This window comes from Rattus rattus, chromosome 7 (genome assembly GCF_011064425.1).
Source record: "Rattus rattus isolate New Zealand chromosome 7, Rrattus_CSIRO_v1, whole genome shotgun sequence".
NCBI classification, from domain to species: Eukaryota; Metazoa; Chordata; class Mammalia; order Rodentia; family Muridae; genus Rattus; species Rattus rattus.
Genome location: NC_046160.1, coordinates 90955914 through 90961684, shown reverse-complemented (window position 1 = coordinate 90961684; position 5771 = coordinate 90955914).

The window sequence follows — 5771 nt, the reverse complement described above, 5'->3', positions numbered from 1 at the left end:
GAGGGATGCACTAGAAAAAGAGCAAGGAAGCTCAAAGCACCGGAAAAAGCCCACTCGGCTCTGGCCAGCATGCAGAAGAAAGAAGCAGAAGAAAGCAACAAGGGAAAAGTTGCACCTTCCTGACTCAGAAAGTGCTGGGTGCCACTGAGCCTCCTGGCTGCTTGGCTCACAGGGACTGCACCAAGGAGAGGGATTCTCAGAAGGGAAAATGCACTCTGGAACTGAATTTTGACAGTAAATATTTAAGATGACGTGTATCTCATGGTTGCTGGTTGTAAGTCATGTCTCATAAAGGGAGAGATCTCATTTCTGAGACATTTCAAAATCCTTCACATGCAGGATGGGAAACCGTGAGAAGCACGGGTCTCTCATTTCCTGCTGTGAGAGAATGAAAAGATTCCTAAAGCTCTGGCTGCACAGGAAATTATGTGCAACGAGGCTCCTCCTGCTTTGCTGCTTGTTATGGGCTGAATGGTAGGTAGATCCCAGCCAGCCAGTGTGGCCATCTTAACTTAGGGCTCCGAGTCCTAAACCCAATTTCAACTAACAAAGAAGCCTTCTTCAGGGCTGGAGAGACCGCTCAGCGGTTAAGAGCACTGACTGCTCTTCCAGAGGTCCTGAGTTCAATTCCCAGCCATCACATGGTGGCTCACAACCATCTGTAATGGGATCTAATGCCCTCTTCTGGTGTGTCTGAAGACAGCTACCGTGGACTTATATATAATAAATAAATCATTTTTTTTTAAAGAAGGCTTCCTCAACAGAAACGGAAGTAAAAATGACTACAGGATGGCACAGCAACAAGAAATATCAGACGCCTTTAGAGCTTTCCTTACAAGAGGAAGAGTTCCTTACTATATCAGGTGAGGAGCGGTATCATGCGAGGAATCGAATCTTCTAGAAGGAATGATTTTCTGGAACCTAATAATACCTCGAAATGTTTGAGAACAGCAGTGTGACCAGTTTTGACGAGGACATTTGATGTGTGCACATACGCGTTTTATGCCCTCTCTAGTTTATCTTGGCGTCCGAATGTTGAGCCTGATAAGGAAGAGCCAAGGTTTACCTTCCCTCTGGGAGGCACTGGTCCTGCCTAGCTAAGCCTGTGTTTCCAGACTTGCAGATATAATCTGCACCTAAATAAAGCCCCCAGGGCTTGGGTTTAACTCCGCGGCTGGCTACTAATTGGCTCTGATGGCCGATGCTGCAAAACGAGATGAAGAACCACTGTCAGTGCTTTGTCTTCAGCTTGTCTATGGCTTCTTCGTTTCTGGTTTCTGGAGATAAGGTTTTTAAAAAGGGCAACCAAGGCTGTGCCTGGCGGGACACATCTTTAATCTCAGGACTCAGAGGCAGAGGGACACCTGTGTGAGTTCGAGGCCAGCCTGGTCAACATAGAGAGCTCCAGGCCAGCCAAGGTTACACAAACTCCATCTCAGGAGGAGGAAAAAGGTAATTATTTAGGGTAATCATCTTTCTTAGTATATACTAATATGGCTGGTAGATTTTCAGTTATATATTTTAAATCCTCTGTGTGTGTGTGTGCGTGTGTGTGTGTGTGTGTGTGTGTGCGTGTGTGTGTGTCCATCAGAGGAAAACTACTGGAGCTGGTTTGTTCTAGCCTCCTTTATGTGAATAGAAGGGCTAGAACTCAGGTTATCAGGCTTGAATGGCCAATGACTTTACCCACTAAGCCATCTTGCCAGCCCCCTGGTTCACGTCTTTATGTGAAAAAGAGATTAGGATTTAGACACATACAGAAGAAGGACGATCTGCACAGAGAGATCCCGGCTACAAGGCAAACACAGAGGCCTCAGGAAACCAACCTTGAAGACGTCTCAATCTAACTTCTCATCGTGAGGGATGAGGAAATCAACCTTGTCAAGGAAGAAGTGGGGTGGAGAACAGGTGCCACAGGCTCCGCGACTCCTTCAAGAATCCTGACCTGGCGTCAAATCTAAGATGGCTCCCAGCATGCTCATGAGGCAGCAAAAAGGAACCAAGGCCAGGGCAGCACCCCTCCCCCCACCCCACTCCAGCCCCTACCCCCTATCTTAAGAAAAGTCCTCACAGGTGACAATACTCTCCCCGCACCCCCCACACATTCCTTCTGAGTGACTTCCTCAGGCAGGGCTTTCATTGGAGCATGATAACAGTGTGGTGAGATACCATTGGCCGAGGATTTAGGGCCCTGGGATTGGCTCGGACTCTGTATATAAGCTTATGGGCTGGGCAATAAACTGAAATCTGCACCCTGGTGCTGGTCTCCAGAGTCAGATTTCCCAGCACAGCACATGACTCTATCGCCTCACACCCTGCATCTTCACATCCGCGCATCCTGGGTCCTGTTCCCACGCCTTGCCTCCAGAATTGTGGGGAAATAAACATCTATTCTTTAAGTCTAGGTCTGTGGTACTTCATTACAGTAGCCCTACAGGAATTTTCTTTTTTTCCAAGACAAGATTTCTCCATGTAGCCCTGACTGTCCTTAAACTCACTTTGTAGGCCAGGCTGGCCTTGAAGTCACAGAGATCTGCCTGCCTCTGCCTCCCAGAAACATCACTTCGTATTAACACAAATCATGGCCACAATGGTTTCCTTCGCTTACCAACCCTAGGATGCCCACATTTCTAAGAATTTGTCTTCTGCCATCTCAGAGTCATGTTTTCCCACTACAGAATCAGACCTGTTAATTCCAACGTAGGGAGAATGCGGCAGGAAGATTGCTATGGGTCAGCCTAGGCTACTACATTATAAGTTCTGGTCTAGCCTGAGCTACAATATGACACCCTGCTCTCACCTCTTTTCTTCTTCCCACCTGGAAAAAAAGAAACAGAAGAGGGAGGGTGGTACTGGCACAATGGTGGGGGTGGAGTGTCTATCATATTTCTTCTAATTCTGAGCTAGGCGGGGACCTTCCTACAAGGTGTACACATCCCTCACTGTCACAGGGGGTTGGACGTGTAAGGATGAATATGAGAGAGACATTGAGAGTGGAGGAGAATGGAGCTAATGAAGGGCCTGTGGACCAGCTGTGCTGTCTCAGTGGCGGCTGAGCTGCCTACCGAGCATCTCTGCAGCTATTCTGCTGTTGCTATGGCAGAACCCACAGTGGTGCCCTTGGGAGCATGCTCAGTGTGGCTGGTGTGGGGCGAGGGTGAGCGGAGAGACCTGTCTTCCTGGTAAAAGAAGTGTATCATTGAGTGACAGATTCTAGAAGGCTTGTGGGAGACACATTCAGCTGTCTCTCTTCCGATGTCTCCCAGCTACGCTGAAACTTCCTCAGTCCAAGCTGAATACGACCAGAGAAGATGTCAAAGCGCTCCACTCTGTGACTGGGTCACAGGATGATTGAAGTTAACTTTGTTGCCTCCACTGATCTATGTGATTTTTCCCCCCTAACATTGTCTCAACATCTCAGCACCTCCATCCCACAATAGTCACAGTTCTGGTCCAGAGGTGAAAACCTCAAGCTGTCAGGACTGCTCTGGGACCCTGAGGGATCATACTCTTACCTTGTCATCCCCACACAAACTCACACCTGTGGGACCCTCTGCACACCTATCTATGGCTGGTCAAGGCCAGCTCTCCTGCCCTCTAGTTTTGTCTTTTTTGAGAAAGAATCTCACAGTACATCCCAAGCTGATCTTGAACTTGAATTATTTCTTCCTCATCCTCTCCAGTAGCTGGGGTTATACCACCATGCCCAAGAGCACTCTCTCCTCTTCCTCTTCTTCTGCCTTCTCCCTCCTCCTCCTCCTTCTGTGTGTGTGTGTGTGTGTGTGTGTGTGTGTGTGTGTGTGTGTGCCTGTAGAGCACAGAGAAGAGCTTCAGATCCTCTGGAACTGAAGCTATAGGCAGTTGTGAGCCATCCAGTGTGGATCCTGAGAACCTAATCCCAGGCCTCTGCCAGAGCAGACGCCAAGTCCTTTTTTTTTTTTTAAGGAGCTGAGGACGGAACCCAGGGCCTTGTGCTTGCTAGGCAAGCGCTCTACCACTGAGCTAAATCCCCAACCCAAGTCCTCTTAATCACTGAGTCAAGTCTCTTCAGCACTACCCAGATGCATTCAAACAAACAAACAGTGGAAACTACTGAATTTGAAATCAGCTCTGAGTAATGAAATAGACTTAATTTTTAGTTTACCCCCCCCTTAAAAAAAAACTTCTTTCCTGTCTTACCTAGAAAAGCAATTTCTTTAAAAGTAAAGCTCCCCTTTGGGTTGAAAGATCTGCCTCATCTTACATGTCTCCCCTGCTTTCTCTGACAGAGCCGCAGTATCATCCCCAAAAGAAAGACCAGAGTATTTACAGTGGCCCAATGGGAGAGCAGCTGCAGTGGCCCAATGGGAGAGCAGCTGCAGTGGCCCAATGGGAGAGCAGCTGCAGTGGCCCAATGGGAGAGCAGCTACAGGCCCTAACACCTGCACTGCCTGCAACACACTTTCTGCTCTTTGCATTGATGATGGGGCTGGGGTGGGGATCACAGAAAGTAGGCCTCAGTTCAGCAAAACCATCCCTAGCCATCTTCTGAGGGCTATTTTTATAGCCCAGGGAAGCAGAAACCATCAATGACGTGTTCTATAATTCAGGATTTACTAAGTCAACTACCACGTTCAACAAAGTCCTTTCTATGCACCACCTTATTTTTACAATCCTATAAGAAGATTGTTACCCTAAATACCCTTATTTTGATGAGGAAAGTGAGAGGCAAGATTTCATGTATCTCACCCAAGAGCCCCCAGCTTGCCTTTGAAGCCCAGCAAAAACCAAATGCAGAGAAACGCACATGTGAATTTTTTAAATTATCACATTTATACATGCCTATCTGTGCATCACACGCATAACTGGCGCCTGCAGAGACTAGAAGTGGGTGTCGGAACCTCTAGAACTCGAGTTAGGCTGCTGTGTGGGTGCTATACTGAGAACTGAACCTCTGGAAGAGCAGCTCTTGTTCCCAACCTCTGAGCCGGCGGCGCTCCAGTCCCACACCTATGAATCTTAATGGCCAGACTAGGATCTGTTCCTTAAATCAAAGTAGTGATCATGTTTTGTGTTTTCCCCTCTTTAATATACATTTAGACACGTTGCTTGAAATATAGTTCAAGACAGTAGGCTTACCATTTTCCTTGATCCATTTCTCCTACTGACAAATTCATGCCTGAACACACGCGCGCGCGCGCGCGCGCGCACACACACACACACACACACACACACACACACACACACACACACACACACACACACACTCGTTGCTTTTAAAGACCCCATAGGCTAGACTTCTCCCCTAATACCAGTTCTTAAGAGCAGGCAATTTTCTGAACCCCAGAGAAGATTGATTTTTTCTCTCTGGTGCTAACACATTTGGCAGTAGTAAACTGGGTCTCTAGAGAGAACGATTCATTCTTGGGTACCATTTGTGTACAGAAATATTTAGTAATCCGAGAACCCACCCTAGCAATTTAGACCTAAAGAAAACTTTACAGGAACCTCCTCCAAGTAATTTTGCACTTGGGTTTCTTTTTTTAATGATAATTTATCTGTCTACTCTGATGAACTGAACAATGAATGGGTCAGCGGGTGTTTTCCCGGTTTAAGAGGTGGGAGGGCGTGACATAAGTCACTGTTGTGGGGAGGCCAAATGGCAATGACAGTTAATTCGGGCAAAACCCCAGAGTGTTGGTGAAGGGAAGGGCGTTCTAATCCAGACCCTGATGAAGGCCTTCCAACTAGGGGTGAGCCCAGGTGAGGACCTGCCACTCATAAGCTGGGCC